The sequence below is a fragment of the Boleophthalmus pectinirostris genome, unplaced genomic scaffold (genome assembly GCF_026225935.1).
Source record: "Boleophthalmus pectinirostris isolate CB_2022bp ecotype Guang Dong unplaced genomic scaffold, ASM2622593v1 HiC_scaffold_8, whole genome shotgun sequence".
NCBI classification, from domain to species: domain Eukaryota; kingdom Metazoa; phylum Chordata; class Actinopteri; order Gobiiformes; family Gobiidae; genus Boleophthalmus; species Boleophthalmus pectinirostris.
The window spans coordinates 33299477-33318910 of record NW_026571515.1 but is presented as its reverse complement, the minus strand read 5'-3'; the positions used below and the strand labels follow the sequence as shown (position 1 = coordinate 33318910).

At 37.4% G+C, this 19434-nt stretch overlaps 1 protein-coding gene across 1 annotated transcript in view; it reads left to right on the top strand.

Annotated features, from left to right (window-relative positions):
• The first annotated feature begins 1535 nt into the window (after positions 1-1535).
• Positions 1536-19434, top strand: part of ncoa3 (nuclear receptor coactivator 3) — an 87329-nt gene continuing 69430 nt past the window's right edge. Inside the window, exon 1 of the mRNA XM_055166090.1 lies at positions 1536-1673. The gene's annotated coding sequence lies outside the window, so the exon portion shown is untranslated. The remainder of the gene's footprint in view (positions 1674-19434) is intronic.

Sequence of the window (19434 nt, the reverse complement as noted above, 5' to 3'; positions counted from 1 at the left end):
CCAAACTGGAACTAAACCCGGACTAGACCAGGACTAACTAAGGACTAGAACAGAACCAAACCAAATCTACATCAAAACTAAACTAGACTCAAACCAGGAACAAAATAAGGCATGTTTAACTGCACTCTAAAACACAACAAAACCAACTGTGAATCATGCAGGGCAAAATTTAAATTAATCTGGGTCTAGGTCTAAACCAGGACTAAACCAGGACTAACTAAACAAGGTCAAAAAACAAACCTTTTTTTTAATTATCACAAATTCAGATTGAAAACAGATTAAACCTTAAGTCTTAACTTTGATTAAACTTTCAGTAAACCAGGATTTTATCAGGTCTAAACCAGGACTTAAACATGTCCTAATTCTGCTCACTTCTGACCCAACAGCTTGTTCCCATATGCTCCTCATCCATAAGACATTGATGGCCCAGAGGATGGAGCCAATAGCGCTGGAGATGGCAGGAGATGTAAAAGGCTCCAGGATACAGAGTGGCATTTCAAAAGAGTTCACGGCAGCCCACACTTGAACTGCGTTGATAGAAACCAGGGTTACACAACATATGAAATGTTTAAGAGGTGCTGAATTAACAAAACATGGAATCTTAAATAAAGTGAATGATTTTTACATTTTACTGCTTTAACCCATTGAAAAACAAAACTGGAGGTGTATAAAATGTATCATCTTATTAAAGGTGCTTATTAAACTTTTATGGTGGAGTATTCGCCTCCACTGTGTCTTCACAGAGGTAAATGCTTTGCACAAATGTTCCAGGGTATGGGTTAAACTTATTTATCTCCATGTAGACAAGCAGGTTGGCATCACCAGAGCAAATAAAATGCCATATAGCCTATATTATAAAAAAAAAATGTATGCACCTTTAAATATAAAATTTGATGAATATTTAATAAATAAATAAATAATAAAGTACAACTGAAATGCATTGCTACAGGAATATATTTTCCATAATTCTGTTAAAATAAAAAAATAAAAAAAAAATAAAACTGACTGTAACCGTGTGTAAAATGTATACATTATGTAATTGGATATAATTACACCCTTGTTAACAGGACAAAAGAGCACAGCCTAATCTCGTTCAGATGCCTGCGGTGATCTATATTTAAGAATGAAGATGTGGCGCAAAAATGTACAGTCAGCGCCCCCATCGTCATTTCAGACGAGGGTAAGACCTTCGCGACCTAATTTGATCCCAACTAGAGGCTGCTGTCTTCTCATTGCACCCAATAAACTAAACTCATATTATTTTACAGCTAATAGAATAAAGATTTCAGAGTGCGTCTATCATGGCATTCTGAAGATTAAATGTATGTACGCGCTGTGGCATCTCTTCGCTATAAAACAGTCGCTATCACGTCCCTCCATAGACTGTAGACAGACAGAGCTCCCCCTGCACCTTCTCCTCCGGTGTGCATCTGCTGCTGGTGGTGGAGCCTGACTTGTAGTCCGTTTCCTGGTTGATGAGCGAATCCGGAAACGCGCAGCTCATTCGCACCAAACTCATCTACCCATAAGCTCTAGCGGCGGCACTCAACTTACAGAACTGGCTTCTTGGATTTCGGCAGTGTTTCCCATTTAAACAAACAGTGCTGAAGATGGCGGAGAGTTAATGGTGTAAAGAAGAAATTATCGACCCGGTACAGGGATACGTCTATCAGGTAAGCCAGCGTTTTGTGTTTGCAATGCCATGCGCTTTGGTTAAATTAGCGGACTTTGCAATTTTGCTTCACCTTCCAATAGAGGACGGAAATGTTGTTGGGTGAATGACTTGGGTTCCCAGCGCCTATGCTCACACAATATTGGCATCGATACGGAGGGCATAGTGCATGGTCAATTATTAGTGACATGCGTGCGATCTCGTCCTTTAGCACGGGAGAGCATGTTAGCTTTCTAGTATTCAGTCAACACTGCTTGTTTATTACGATGAAGTTACTTGCTTATAACGTGCACACAGTTGAAACACATGAATCGTTCAACTCTTTACAGTAGTTAAGTTTTAGTAGCACACACCCACTTTGCTTTTACGGGTAGTTCGGTTTGAAGCTCCATTCATTTGTATAAATTTTTCCAGCTTGTGGTTGTGACCGTGCGTAAAAGTGTGCCGAAAATTGCGCGACCGACAGTGGCTGAGGCTTTCGATGTCGCAACATATGGACATTATTGGGATCCTGACTGGTGTGGGAAGCAAGTACAGAAGAAGCGCGTAACCACGGCATAACAAGCGAGTTTGGGGGGCATGTTTGTCGACTTTTACGCACGGTGTTTGCGGGTCGTACTGTTGTGTAGCCGCTGGTTTCGGTGCATCCAACCTGCGATGCGGAAAAGACAGGCAGACTGGCGGGCTGTCATCTTGGTTAAGCGCCCGAACCAATTGCAGCCATACGTGCAGCACCACCACGTGTGAAAAATAGTAAATAGACATTAAGTGGTATTTCTTTGTGAGATAAATTGTGTTGTGCGTTTCAACCATGTCTTTTCATGTCTCTATACCTGCCAGCTGCTGCATCCTCTATTATGTCTCACTGTATATCTGCAGGGGGCAGCAGCGTGGCCCCGTGTCCGTTCTGTAACCCCTGAAGATACGTGTGGGATCCTCAAAAGAGCCAGCGCTTGTGCATAGAGCCTTCTGTGTGCTTTGGCAAGACACCAAAAAACGACCAAATGAAAAATATTGGGATTTGCATTTCATTTGCAAAATCTTTTAAAATTTAAGATTCAGCTCACAGTGCATATTTTATCTGTAATAACTGCTACCGTATAGGAAGACTCACATGCATTTCAGAACATGTTTGCAGGGATCTGAAGTACAGGGTTTGCAGGTTTTACATAAGTCTATTGACATAGAATAATTTGTTCTTTGCAGCAGACACAATCCAGTCTTTGGTATTTGCTAACTGCTTCCATTCAAACTGCAATTTTGATTCAGTTTTGGTTAATGGTTCAGCCCCAGCACCTTTGCTGGATACCTGCTCCATTGAACAGGGATCTAATAGCCTTACAACAGTACAACAAACTGAAGTTGAGGAGAAGTAGCAAAGACAGTTGTTGGTCAATTTGGATAGAGACTCACACTGAGGAGGATCTTGCTAGTAATTAGTGAGTATTTAATTATTATTTTGCAGTCTTGTAATCTTTCATAGTTGTGCTTTTCTTTGTGACAGGAGAGGAGATGTCTGTGTGCGGTTAATCATTTTGAGATGTGTTTAAATTTAGCACGGCTTGCAGCTTTGTCTCCAGCTGTCTGTCGCTTATGTGAAGGGGTGTGGCGGCAAGAAGCTCACTGCCTACTTCCCTCTCTCCTGGCAGATTTACAGTCAACCCAGTGGCCCGAGACCTCGGCACACGTGCACCCCATGCATCTCTGTACACGGGCTAAAGACCACAGAACATGCGTTCATATGGCTTTTTCTAAATGCTTTTAAACATATTTGCATTGGTGTTTAATTTAAATGATGATGTAGTACACATACATTGTGTTTTTTATTTAATGCCTTGCACTTGAAGCCTCTCAAAATGCTACACTGTTGTTATTATTCTTTTCCTCCATTCTCAGTGGTGGTAAACTACTGCTGTAGTCACAGATGTCCTGGGGTAGACAGACAGAAGTGAGACTGCCAATCTGCACCATCAGCCCCTGTGACCACCACCCATCACTTATGCACATGTCACTTTCATCTTTAGTCAAGTTTTTTTTTGCCTTGGCAAGTGTATTGCCTAAGGACACACTAATAGAACAGGAATCAAATCTATTTTGTTAGCCAAATTATTATTAATTCACTTTCCATTTGAATGCCTGGATTGCATGTCTGATTGTCCAAACAGAAAGTTATATTAGCAGAATCTCTCTCCATTGTTGGTGTAGCTGTCATATGGGCCTCATGCTCTGGACAGTGGCGCAGGCGAGGAGGAGAGGCTGACAGTGATGCATGGTGTTTGCTGAATGCTGAGAGGACAGGGAGGTGAGCAGGGGGGCGGCTGGTGGCGGGGTCAGTGACTGGGGGCAGGGCTTCGGTCACATCCATGGATCTCACACTCATACTAATGCAGCCTGGGAATCATGGATCATCCAATTCAGTCTCTGTTCTATTGTTTTTGCTGGGCAGTTTCTTTGAGTTGTTACAACAAATAATCTGCAACTGTTAACTGGAAAAATTGTGACTAGTCGACTATTTTAAAAAAACATCATCATATTTTGATCATCATTATATCAAAGTTTAAGTCTGTCCAAGTTTTGGAATGAACAGTCTGGACTGGGACTTGATAAGATTGATTACTAATGTCTTGATTGGGGGACAGCTGTGGCTCAGTGGTAAAGCATTGTCTTTGTGTCCTTGGGCAAGACACTTCTCCGATACGATGACAGAGGAGGGACTGGCGTTTTGGGTATCATGAAACACACTATAAATTCACTGCATAATTAGACTAAAATATATTTGAACACTCTATTTTTCTTTTTGTCTTTGTGTTTATTGACACAGACACAGGAAAACTGTCTATTGTGTATATATTATGTGATGTGGTTGGATGATTATAGCTGGTTGATGGTCCTTGCTACTAAAATACCTATCAACAATAAAAGAATGCTCTTGCTCCATCTGAGAATGATTGCATTTTAATATCTGAAAACATCCATTAGACATACATTGAAATCTATACCTGTTGATTTAAACTGCGATGAGCATTTATAAGTCAAAGTACCACTGCTTTGTTTTGGTTATTGCATTGAATGAGAAAGTTTTCAGAGCACATTCTTTCCCTCTATCTCCAGCCTGTGGTATGCCTCTGTCTGTATCCCCCATGGGCTGCTGTCCTGTTGTTGTCCACGGGGCCCCTGGTTCATGTGTCACGATGTGTTAAAGAGAAATTAATCTTTTTTCCGAAGTGTATTGATCCCAGTATAGTGGAGGAGGGGTACTTTTTATCTCCATCATTCTTGTCCCATTTCTTTGTGTCCCCATGCTGTCACAGGGTGGTCACTTACCCCATGTTTGATTTGGTAGTAGTAGGAGATGTCAGGATTATTTGGTTAATATTTGTCATTTTAAGAACTAAAAATAATAATTATGAGGAATTTACAAGCAAAAATATCTACTGTCAATATAGTTGTTTCACAAGACATCACAACATTGTATAATCTCTATATTTTAAAACTGAGTTAAAGGACACGTCAGAGCTCTATGGTGAAATTAGCTGTTTAACTGTCAAATTGCAGATTTGTTTACTTAATTTATGGTTAATATCTTTGTAATTACTGAACTTTTGCACAAACAAAAACTGGACAAAGTTCAATGTCTTCTGTCAGTATAAACAAAGAAAAGCATAATATGTTTTTCACTGTAGCTTCAGAAAGTGGTGCTATTATTCAACTGTTAACACGTGATTGTTGTCAGCTGAAGGACTTTACGACATAAGATTAATATGGAAAGTTTCTGAAGCCAATCTCAAACACTTAAGGAAAAGTTTGAATGTTAATGGATTTCTATTTTCTTTATTTTGTATTAATTTCTTTCAAAACAGTGAATCTCCCATATAGTTTCACAGGCCCTTCCCCACCGACTTCTTCAAATTTTGACCATGAACGAAACCTATTCAATCTACACTCCAAACAAGTACAAAAAAACTACTTTAACTTTACTTTATCAGTAAGAAAGTTGGATTTCTGAAGGTGCTCACATAAAGGAGGGATGAGGATCTATTCAGACAATGTAAATGAAAGAAAACAAATTATTTTTCTGTTGGTGTAGTCACATATATTCACACAGAAATTTGATAGTGTGACTCTCTAGAAGTAGTTCAAAGTATTTTTAATATCTGTAGAAAATCATTTCTTAGTTTTTTATGACTTGGTTTTGTTCACAGTTTGTTCTCATGACTTGTTTTGCCCAAGGGTTATTGGGCAGTTAACCTAGCAACCAGGAAGTCAATAGTCATGACTTATTTATAGCAACAAAAAACAGCTCAAGCATGCAAGCAAACAAACTGCATTTAAGATTATGAAGTTATATTTAGTGGAGCAGAAATCGAGACAAAAGAACTGAAGTTGTTTTGGTGCAGGTGTGTGATGCAATTTTAGGAAATCTACAAGTGTGGATGAATTTTTAATGAAGGAAATAAATCCAAAAAGTTTAGTAGGATCCCATTAATAATGAGCAAAAAGGCTGAAAGTAAATATTTCTTGCTTTAAAACGTAAATGACATCTCACAGATTGCATCCTTATATGTTAAGTAACTTTTATTCCCACATGTATTGCATAAATAAAGGTGCAAAATGAAGTGTGGTAAATAAAATAAAGTTAAAATGAATAGATAGAGAGAGAGATAGACATACTTTATTAATCCTGTTTGAAATTGCAGGGCAGTCTCTGGCTCACGTAACAGCACATAAGAGAGATTGAATTTAAAGGTACACTGCATAATAATTTTCTGGTGAAAGGTCAACTTGTCTCCACAGAGATGTTATTGCTTTGCGTGGAATGTTCCATGGTGTGGCATTAAACGTAATTATGTAGTGTTATCTCTGGTCGCCTCTCCACAGATCTGATATGCAACTTGCCATCTGCTTGTCTCCACGGAGTTAGATAAGTGCGATGCTATACCGTTGAAATGCAATAATGCCATGAAAAAAGCTGTTCCCTCCAACAGAAAAGTTACACAGTGCATCTTTAAACAAGCACACATGCTGCCTATATATCATTTGGTATGACTGCTCTAACTTACTTTCATTTCTCTCTCATCACAATCTATTTACACCAGTCAGACCACCAGTGAAGATTGAAGGATGAATTTTAATGTGTTTGCTGTCAATCTGAGTTTCCCCGTTCATCACAAATGTAAGAAAGAGGGACAGACAATTGAGAGCAGCTTCGTTCAAATGCCAGAGCGGTTCGTGTCCTCTGCCGCTGTATTTTTCCGAGAGAGATTCTTCTGTGAGAGGAATGTCAAGTGCCCATCTCTCTCTTCCCTTCTGTTCTGGATTTTGTTTGCTCTTCACTTTTGATTTCCTTGTTTCGTTTAAGGACGGCGTAGTGTGTAATTTTTGACTAAACCAGTGGTGTTCATTTCATTCTTTGTCTTGGGTTGGACTGGTAGTAATTAGCGGCTGTTTTCTGGCTACGGTGCAAGTTGAGGTGTTGATATGAGACGCACTTGCCTTTGTCTGTGTGAACGTGGAGGGGAAATAGTGGAGGTTACATTCATTATTTTGCTATAACAAATGTCTGATTTAGCGCTGTGTATAGGCCTACAAATTAACACATTATAACTGAGAATAAATTGGTCTTCCTTGTGCAAGATAGCCAGAAGAAATATTAAGACAATGACATAAATTAATCAAAGAGTTTCTTAAAACTATCCCAGCAAAGTCTAACTTTCTATTTATGTAATATTGTCAGTATCAATACTTGGTCGAATTAATATCTAGTTTCACTACTCTAGACTTGGACTTTTAGGCAAACTTTATTAATCCACAAGGGAAATTAGTTGGACACAGTTGCTCAGAAATAACAATATAATAATTTAACACAGAGCAAAAATAGAAATGGTAATAATAAATTAAAAATAAGGGGCAAAAATAACAAGAGACTCGTGTCAAATACGGCATAATTACTAGTTTTAATATCAATTAATGATCTGGGTATTAGATTGTTATTTTTGACAACTCTATTAATAGGGGTGTGCAAAAATATCAAAATATCAATATATTGTATTGTTTAATGTAATGAAACAGTATCGATATTGGGGACTGCTGTATCGATATATCACCAAGTCTATTTTTTGGTATAGCGCTACAGTTTTGTTGCTTTTTCAGAGGAAAAAAACTTGTTTATGTGACATATTTGACATTTTCACTGTTTTGAGGATTAAAATGTGTGTGTTTCATATTCACTTTGCATAAGAAGCAGTTTAACAAAGACTTTTAGTATCACAGCCATGATTTAACCATTATTTTAACTGAACTGTATCGAACCGAAAAAGCACTGTATTGAGATATATATCATATCGTGTCTTATGTATCGAGGTATGTATTGTATCTACAGGTTCATAATAATGCCCTGCCCTATCTGTTAATCATATAGTGAATTTGAGCCCTTCTGATTTTCCCCTAAACTCCTCTGATTGGTCAACCTCTGAATGAGTGACAAGTGGATTTAACCAATCAAAGTTAAGTGTGATCTCAGAGAAGAAGCAGCTCTAGTTACCTCTTAGGGTCAAATAATGGAAATTTCTTATGCCTTTCTAGAAAATCATGATTTCTTACCCTATCACCCGTTCTAGCTATTCTGTAGTGTTACGATAGTCCTTTGTCACGTGTCATTTTCACTTGTCTTATCATTTACAGTCTCAATAATCGTAATAATAATTGTACAGGCCATAATGTTCCTTGTCAGCACAATCGTACCTCTAAACTGTAACATTGTGGCTTCCCTGTAGTGTAGCGTGGCGGAGGAGAGTCATTTTTAGCAGCGTGGCGACTCCCGCTCAAACCCAGGCTGCGCTGTTGCATCCAGCTGTTACCGGCTGGTTGCGTGAGGCTGCGTTGCCATGGTAACACGTGCTCAAGGTCGTTCATCCAACAAGCTCCCGAACAGAGCAGCCGCGTGGCAGGGGGAGAGAGAGAGCGAGAGAGACGGGGGACACACGGGGGGGAAGGAGAGACAGAGAGAGAGAGGGAGGTGAAGGATTGGAGAGAGAGAGAGAGAGAGGGGAGGGAAAGGGAAAGAAAAAGAAAAAGAGAGAGGGGGTGGGGGGTTAAAGGAGAAGAAAACAAGAGAGAGAAAGAAAGGGGGTGCATAAAGGAGAAGAGTGGGAAAGGGAGAGACAAAGAGAGAGATGGAGTGAGGGGAGTCTGGGTAGGAGAGAGGGGGGGATTGGGGGATGGAGAGGGGGATGCATAGGGGAGGAGAGTGAGATAGAGAGAGAGATAGAGAGAGGGGGAGGGTATGGGAGAGGAGAGAGAGAGGGGTTGCGGGAGGGAGAGGAGAGAAGAGAGAGAAGGAGGGGGTGCACAGAGTTAAGAGAGAGACTGAGAAGTGAGAGGCGAGAGAGACGGGGTGAGAGGGAAGGTAAAATGGGGAGTAAGGGGGGTACACGGGGGAAGAAAGAGAGGGAGGGATGTATCGGGATGAGTAATGGGTAGAGATGTAGGTGGTGGAGAACGACAGAGAGACAGAGTGGGAAGGGGTTGGTAGTGAGAGAAGGATGCACAGGGGAGGAAGGGGGATGCAGAAAAAGGGGGAGAAGCAGGGAGGGAGGGGGAAGGGCACTGGGGTAAAGAAAGAGCGAGAGGGGGATTTGAGAGTTTATAGAGACGGAGGTAAGCAAGGTAAGAAACTAAGGAGAAAGAGTGATGGAAGATATGGTGCACAGACAGTGACCCGCGCTGTGTTTTGGGCTTGTTTCTACAGGCTCTTTCCGTGGTGTGGTTATAAATACAGCAGGATAATGAAGCATGTCACTAATCTAATATTAATGATCAGCATTTGTTGGTTTTCCTTCGGGACTTTTTGGATGAGACTTTGAGAATCTGATGCATTCATAAGCAACTTCATGGACCCTAATCGTTTGTACTGTCACAATGCAGAGAAAATGTCATTAATTATTATTCATCTTTTAAAATACTTTTGGTGAGATTTTGCTTTGGATGCGGACCTAGTTAATGGCACCAAGTACAAATACTATCATAGCAAAGACATCATATATAATGCATAAAAACAGATTTGTATATGAAGAGTATAATACAAGGTTCAGAGGTGGGACCAAGTTGTTGTTTTGCAAGTCTCAAGTAAGTCTCAATTCTTCAAGTCAAGTCCCAAGTCAAATACAGGCAAGTCCAAGTCGAGTCTTGAGTCACTGGACCATAAGGCCAAGTCAAGTCCAAGTCATCTGTGTTGAGCTTCAAGTCATTTCAAACCAAAGTACCGCTTTGATATTTGCAATTTATATGACTTTTACACTAAATTGTACTTATATAAATATACAATGATTTTTTTTATGATTATTTATGTAAGAGTTGAATATATGCAAATTTTTCTTTTTTAAATGTCTTGACAAGATCTTAGTGTGAATCATTACAGTCTGAATAGAATTCTGATTTAAAAGTGCTTCTCAAGTCTTCTCAAGTCACAGGCCTCAAGTCCGAGTCAAGTCTCAAGTCACTGACCTTCAAGTCCAAGTCAAGTCCCAAGTCTTAGTCCATTTTATCAAGTCAAGTCTCAAGTCATCAAAAATAGTGACTCAAGTCTGACTTGAGTCCAAGTCATGACTTGCAAGTCCCCACCTCTGACAAAGTTATATCAACAATTTATTATTATCATAGCTTAAGGTATGCAAAAATATCAATATGTCGTATTGTTTAATGTAATGATACATTATCGATATCAGGGACTGCGGTATTGATATATCGCCAAGTCTATTTTTTGGTATATTTTATTAAATTATTTTGTTATAGAGCTACAGTTTTGTTGCTTGTTCAGAGGAAAAAACCTCATTTATGCGATATTTTCACTGTTTTGAGGATTAAAATGTTTGTGTTTCATAATAACTTTGCACAAGAAGTGGTTGAACAAAGACTTTTAGTGTCACAGCCATGATTTAGCCATTATTCTTTTTTATTGAACTGTATCGAACTGATTTGAAATATATTGTATCAAACCGAAAAAAGCACTGTATCGAGATATGTATTGTATTGTGGCCTGTGTATCATATCGGCAGCTTCATAATAATACCCAGCCCTAATTGTAGCACAATATGTAAAGGTACAGTGACATGATGCTGGATGGTGTTCCACATGTATCTCTATGGTGGATTGTTCAGCAGTCACATGGAGACACAATGCGCACATTAGCAAACTCTGCCAGACAAAAATACAAAATTAATTTAAACAGCACATTTTCAAGAGTCTAAAATCAATACAAGTGTTTATGGTCTTATTAAGGTGTTTAGGTAGCTTGCGGCTGTAATTTTATCTGCGAGCGACTTCTTGTTTAAGAGCACAAATCAGCTGACCTGTTGCAGTTCCAGCCAAGTCAGTTCTTTATGATCAGATTGTGCTTAAATAAAACTCAGAGAGAACAGTGCCTCCCGTTAGCATCACACCCCCAGATTCCCTGGGGTCAATACTTGATTTTTTCTTTTACTTTACTTAAACAGTTTGCAGTGCTCCAAAGTTATGCATTACCAGCATCCTAATTATTCACTGAGAAGAGTTTATAAGAGCTTTTCACAACTTCCAGAGAAGTTTTGCCATGACGGACAAGCTGACAACTATCATGGTAACGTGCACTTCCTGATTATCAGACAATTGAACGCTTCATACTCAGACGTAGGTAGTACACAGTGGACATTTGGACCTCAGGAGCTGCTTTTAGTACAATATATCTGTACTGGAGCAAGGCACATTTTTCACTACATGGACAAAAATATCAGCTATAGGATCTTTAAGCACCAATTTAAACTAAGCTACCAACACTATAGTGAATAATTTTACTTTTCTTGAACGTTTTTAAAAGAACCAGCACTTGACCAAAACAAGCTGTCACCTTTTCGGGGGGCCCATGCAGATGCAGGGCAGAGGAGGGGGGTCGTTTCGTGTTACTCTGAACTGAAAGCTAATAGAGGCTTGTTAAAGGGGTCCTGCCTAAGGGTGTATGTGTGTGTGTTTTTTGGGGAGGGCAGCTCTGTTTTTGTACTTATTTTCCATTGTAAAAAAGCCAAGCCCTGGTTTATGCGTTCAGGAGTAGTGCAGTAGACATGCGCACCTTGGCCTGGTCTGAACATTTACGGGCTGAGAGTGGAGGTAAGCACTCCCAGATGGAGGGACCCAGTTCAACTCTGAGTGAACCTGCTTACGTGACCACCTCCTCAACTTAAAGGGGCTATTGTGCTTCATTTTGGATAGCTTTTGTGCTGGTATTTTAACAATTTGTATCGATTTTTTGAACAGAGAATGCTTGGGTTAGTGTATGCGCCCTCTGCTGGTGCCAATAGGGGAAGATAATATGGGAAAGAGAGGTCACAAAGCCTACATGTTGTGACCTAACCACGAAGCCACCCTACTTTTCTTGTGATCAACCCAAAAACATGCACAATATAGGTAAAATCCTCCAGCTAAGGTAGTCCTGACCAAGCAAACTGAAACAATAAAGTGTTCATATTACGTCATTTTCTGATCTATGTTGTAATGTTGTTTCCATCCACCTGGAGTTTTGTTTCAGACTCAGATCCTGCATATTTACGCTGAGTTGTTCTCTCAAAAGGAAAACACTCTGTTCCACCTTGTGATGTCACCTGCACTGCAAAAAAACAAAACAAAATCTACTCCAGTTAAGATGACTTGAATTAAAAAAGTTTTATCATGATTTGAGTAAATTTCACTTGACAAGTAAAATGATCTACCAGTGGAACAAAACTTTTTGAACTTAAAATATGAAAATACATCTTGTTACACTTAAAACAAAACAAAAAACAACTTTTTGCACTTAAAATAAGAAACAAAATCAAATGTTGCTTGAATTAAGAAAAACAAGCTTATTCCACTGGTAGATCATTTTACTTGTTAAGTTGAATCAACTCAAATAAGGTAAAATTTTCTTAATTTAAGTGATTTTTAACAAGATATAGTTTTTTCCAGTGTGGTAATACAGAAAGTGCTCTACTATGCTTTTAAATCGATACACCTCACTAGAATAATTTTTATAATTTCAGCCAAAGTCAATCTCTGCTGAATAAAAGGTAAAACGTAGCTGTTAACTTGAAAACTAACACTACATGACATCACAAGGTGGAACAGTGCGATTTTGAGCTTTGGGATATAAACAGAATAATCATAAAGGATCACTCAAATGTGTGAATGAAACAAAACACAACGCAGGGTATGTTTCCGAGTGCTTTTTATCATCATTACGGTACCTAAATCAGTACTGAGTAAAGAGCATTTTCCAATAATGAAAATAGAGTTTGACATTTTAGTACCATGAATAGCTAACTAATATCTGGTGAATAAAATTGCTAGTTTCTTAATCACATTGTTGACAGAGAACAGTAGGTGCTGCTGGGGCACGCACTCTTTTCGAGAAAGTTCAGTGACCTTTCCTGGGGCTGGCTGAACCGCACTAAACTGACCTGACCAGTTTATGAGGCAACAGTACAGCTACAACCTGGAGAAAGACAGTGAAATGTTTCGGGAGTGATTTCCAGGGCAGATGTATCATTGTGTGGAATAGAAATGCAGATATCGGCTGGACAATATATCGATATTTTGACTTTTTAGCATATTGGCTATGAATCTTAAATCTCCAGCACAGGATGATATTTTGTTTTTGTTGATCAGGAGCCTAAAAATATGCATAAAGGTTTAGATTAACACATTTATAAGAAGATATAACTGCACAAAGTGAGACTACACAACTTTCTTTGTGTGTGAGTTAGTACGTACATATATCAGCGAAACAATATCAGCAGAGTTTATCAGCCAGCTATTTCTCTACATTCTAAACAGTCGATATCACCATCAGTTTTGAAAAAGCTCACGTCAGTCAGTCTCTAGTTGGCAAGACTGCACAAATATTATTCCAGTTTAAAATGCAGTTTGAGCTGTTATTATGCTACTATTGTCACACAATAGTCACAAAGGCTGCAATTATGTAGGTAATAGAATGTCCTCTATCTGTTTCTTGTCATACCTGCTGTCTGTTTTGTAGTTACATACACAAACAAATGTTAGAAGAAAATCATTAGACACATTTGTTTGATCTGCACACCAAAATATTCTAGGGAAACCACCTTGGACGTGTTCTTTACCGTCTCAATATTCAAGACAGAGCTGCAAGATTAATCGCAAACAAATCAAAATCATAACGTTAATGGATGCAATTAGCGAATCGCAAAGGCTGCAGTTTTTGAAGCACCATCATTACCTCCACAGTACAACAAAATATCCTGTCTTGAGATGTATAAAAACAGCTCAATCTGAAATGTGATTCTTGTATTAGATCATCAGCTCATGTCTTTTGATACATTTTTCTGTTTAAAATGTGAACTTTGAGCAGAGTTCTATTTAAATTGCAAAGTAATCGCAATGCTTGTCAGAAAAATCACGATCTGAAATTTTTCCCAGCTGCATTCAAGACTATTACATTCTTATTAATCACAACACTTAAATGCTATTGCGGCATTTCAGGTGTAAAAAAATCAACAAACAAAACAAAACAAAAATTATGACAAACATGGACAAAATTAGATGATATGAGAGATGTAAAAGTAGTAGTGTAAAAGCAGTGAAAAACAGTGATTAATTATTCACTTGACCACACTCCAGTTTGACCTTAAGCTACGGTCAGGACTCTGATCTGAGGGCCATCCTCTGTGTCACAACTGTTTTCTTCACAACATGCGGATAGTGCAGGTGTCCACATCAAAGCATTACACTATATTTGGCTACCCGGATATGATTTCTCTGTATTTTTAGAAAATAATATAATTTTCCATTCATATGCACTCAAAAAATATTAACTTTGTATTATTATTGTCATCTCTTTAGGTTCAGTTTGGATAACACAATATATTAATTTAACTTTACCAGTTTTTAACCTGTTGTTTTTAAAGTGCGTTATAAATAAATTTGCAGTTGCAGTGTCTACCTTTTTGATCAAATTCAGAAGATAGACCTGATTTACATTTTTGTTATATTTCCCATCAATAACACTTTCACAGATGAGCTCTATAGACTCCATAGGGCATGTACCTGATTTTTCTCCATGTATTTGAGCAAAATGTTTCTTGCTCCAATACAGATATATAATAGAAACAACTCTTGAGGTTCAAATAAGTCTGTTGTATACTGTACGCATCTAATTGTAAAGCTTTTTATTATCCAATAATCAAGAAGTGCACTAGCGAATGTGTTTTTAAAATAGAAGAAATAAAATCAATGAAATTCGAGAGCGATCAGTATGAGGGGAAAAAGTGTGATCAGTTATTTTTTCCATATTATCCAGCTCTAATTTTCAGTTTAAAAACAGCTACAGGGCCTTTAGCTTGCCTTGTTTGAAGTACAACTGAAGCAACACAAATTGGAGTCTCTGAATATTTGTCAAACTGACTTCTTTCCTGGTGCTGTTAAACTGCGAGACAAGGTTCAGGGTGATAATCAAATATTAGCGTTTTGTTTAAGTAAAGCACTGAGCTGTCTTGTCAGTTTGGCAGTTGAAACTCGCAAATTAGTAAATGCATTAAAGTAAATGCTTGCTGGCTAAAGGGACAGAAGCACTATTGTAAGTAAAGCTTTAAAGGCCAATATTTTGCTGTTTTCTGATCTGTTATAATGCATGTATGTCTAGGTACAATATGTGTGCTCATCACAAACATACCTGGCGTTGTGTTTTGTTTCAGTCACACATATTTAACTGTTAACTTGAAAAACTGCTTCATGACATCACAAGGTGGAACAGAGCATTTTGATCTTTGTAGACTAAGATTACTCAAAAATGTGTGAATGAAACAAAACACAACTCCAGGTATGTTTTTGATGAGGTAACATTATAACATGGCTTAAATCTCACAAGAGTCACAAGAAATAGTGAATTTTGCGTAATATAGGACCTTTAACAAGAGATGTCAAGAATAATCAATTTTACAATATTTTTTCTTTTTACAAATTAGCATTATATCAAAAAGTTGAGTATAAGAAACAAATCAAATTACCATATTTAATCAATGGAGAGGTCTACAAAAGTGCCAATTCTGTGACGAAAAGCATGTGGTTTGGAGCAGAGTTCAGACTGTGGAGGAAGAAATTTGACTATTTTTGATGATTTCAGGAAATTACTACTGCAAATCCATTTTTGAGTAATTTTTAATAAGACAAAATAAAACTGAATAGAAAATGTGATCTTAATATGAGGGGCAAAACATGATTCATTTTTGTAATAACTGAAATCACACTTTTAATATGTGTTGTGAATTATAACACTTTTGTTGTGTGACCCATAATTCTGGACCCTTATTGGAATATCTCAAAGTTTTTTTCCTCAATAATCCACGCCAAAATCTCTCTCTTGTGAGCTTTTAGCCGTGTTATAATGTTGTTACCTCATAAAAAACATATCTGGAGTGTTTTGTTTCATTCACACATGTTTGAGTAATCCTGCATTGTTTGGTTGTCTTGATTTCCAAAGCTCAAAATCTCTCTTCTATCTTGATGTCATGTAGTGGTAGTTTTCATGTCAGGAGCTACCTTTTACCTTTTGTTCAGTATATATTATAAAATCCAGGTCTGAAATTACCCAAACGATTCTACTGAAGGTGTATGGAATAAAAAAAAAAAAAAAATCCAAGTGTGTTTGTAATAAGGAAACAACATTATAACATAGATCAGAAAAAAGCATAATATGGCCCCTTTAATCACTTAATATGACAAATGAGTAGTAGTTTGCTTTAGTAATGAGTGTGATTTGTGCTGTCTGCGTGCCTCCAGCACCACATGGAGCAGCTCTGATGGATGGAGCCGGGCTAATTTGTCACCTTTGTGTTTAACCTTTGACCCCCCACACTCAAGGCCAACACAAAAGACCAGAGTTATGGCCAAAGCAAGAGCACAACCAGCAGAGCTGCTAAGACAGTTGGTTAAATGCAAAAAACATTAAAAATATATAGGTCATTTTAGAATTGCCACCTCTTATGAAATATTTGGTGTTGGTAACTGACCCCAAGACCCAACTAAATTTTTAGCAGCAGTTAAGATTCCGAGATTGTCAAAAGTATTGAAAATTAAATACTAATCTAAACTTGATACTCATTTGAGCAGGTAGTGATACTAAAAAAGCCACATTCACTAGTAGGGGTGTGCAAAAATATCAAAATATCAATATATCATATCGTTAAATGTGATGATACAGTATTGATATTGTGGGCTGCTGTATCGGTAAGAGTATTTTTTGTTATATTTTCATAAGTGATTTTGTTATAGTGCTACATTTTGTTGCTTGTTTAGAGGAAAGAAACTTGTTTATGCCACACATTTGATATTTTCACTGTTTTGATGATTAAAATGTTTATGTTTCATATTACCTTTGCACAAGAAGTGGTTTAACAAGGACTTTTAGTATCACAGCCATCATTTAGTGTTTATTTTTTATTTAACTATATTGAATTAATTTGAAATACATCATATCGAACTGAAAGTGCACTGTATCAAGGTATGTATCGTATCATAGCCTATGTATTGATGTATGTATCATATCAGAAACTTCTTTATGATACCCAGCCCTATTCACAGGACAGAAATGAATCTTTCCTGATGCGCTTTAGAATGATCTTGAGCAGTATCAGAACAAGTATAAGAGCACATAGATTAAGATTATACGTCCATGGAACACTATGGAACCTACCTGGTTTATTTATGTGTAAGACCCCGTGATAATATAAAAGAAAGTATCACAGTAAATATCACAGAAAATCACAACTGAATCAAAATCAATTGCTATTTAAGTTATTGTAGTTAGGAAATTGCGAAGGCTATATTTATTTTTATAACTTAAAATCCCTTGCATACAACAGAAACTATTGTTTAATAAATGCTCTGGTCAGAAACTGTTCAAATTTCAGTGCACTGTGAAGTAAAATTTGATTTTGTAACATGAATTACAAATCCAAATCACAATAATTATCTTTTTGTTCAATGTTGTAGCTGTCATATCTTTTTCTTATTCCCCTGATGTTTGAAAGCAATCTGGAAAAACTTTACGCAACCACTTTGACACATAACTTTTAGCCACCTTCTTTTTCCTGAGGCTGATTTTGCAGGGCAGGAAAGGAATACGATGAATAGATTTTGATTCTTGGTTGAAGTGGACATTTTGAAGTGATGATTCAGTGTTTCGTTTTGGCTTGTACTAAATGTCTTGTTTGACAGTCTGAAATGAAGTGTGAACGCTTCTGTAACCAGCATCCCACTGAAATACCTGATCCATGGACAGTACTATCCGAAAATCACTGCCTTGGCACCTTTTAGAAGAAATTACTGTAAAAATATCTGTATAATCCCTGAGTCATCCATGCTGTCCATAAAATCTATATAGGTTGGCATTTGGTAATATATTTTGTTTATATTACAGATTCAGAATTTTAAATGAAGGGCACGGAGCAATTTTTATTCTGTGGGAGAGATTGTTTGTACAAGATATATGCATATAGAAAACACACATTTTGTTGAATTTAGGTACACAATAAAGAATCTCCAATTACCAACATTTGCTACTATAGTGAAGAAGTCATTTTCCATAGTTATTTTGCAGTGGTGGAAGAAGTACTCAATGTTGTTACTTAAGTAAAAGTACAGATAGCAGAGCAACAAAATACTCATAAAATGCTTGAAAAATGTATTCAAGAAAAAGTATTTGAGTTCTTGTTAAAAAAATTGCTTCACATATAAAAAGTAAAAGAATTTTGCGCAGATATTGAGATCTTTTAAGACTTTGAATGTAATGATTTTGATAAAGAATTTTGCTGAATTTTGTTTGACAGAAACAATTGAATTGATTTTTTTTCTTGCTGCTTTTTTTGCGTATTTTTGTTAGCTCAAATTATGAATGTCTTAAAAAACACTTGAGCTTGGCTTGTCAGCAAGTCTCAAACTATTATACTTTGACTTTTCTGTCCAGTTAAAAAAAGTAGTGGAGTAGAAAGTACAGATACCTGCTCCCAGTTGTAGTAAAGTTAAAGTAAAAGATATCTATTTTAAAGCTCCTGAACATGTTTAAAATGTGCAGATAACTCAGTCCTGTTTTGAAAATATACTTTGCCAATCTAATCCCACTGCTTACCCTCGTAGATAATTCACTGTTGTTGTGTCATATGGCAAGACACTTCAGCCATTGCCTTCTACTGTTACAGCATGGGTGTGATAAGCTGTATACAAAATCAAATATGACTCATTTTCTGGTAACCTCAACGACTTGCAAGACCACTTTTAGGGTGCATTCTCTAATCCAAGTTTGGTTCTGGTTCAAATCCATCTTAGTTCTGATGTAGATTAGTTTTGGTCCTGTTGTAGTCTTGTTGTAGCCCTATTGTAGTCCTGTTCTAGTCCTGATCTAGTCCTGGTTTAGTCCTGCTCTTGTCCTAGTTTAGTCCTGGTCTAGTTATGGGTTTAGTCCAAATGTTGGTGTTTGTGTGAACATATGAGAGTAGACATAGAAATTGCTTAAATATTACCCATAAACTTGGTCAAAACTACACTGTGAATCTTTACCTGGACCTTTATAATGATACATCATAGCATGATCACTTTCTATTAATGCCATACATATTTAGATAGTGGTGTTTTGAGAATTCTTGAAAATCAGATATGTTTCACTCGTCCGGGTGACCACAAAATGAAAAAAGTGACATAGAATAGTTCTTGAAAAAAGAGACAGTTCTAAA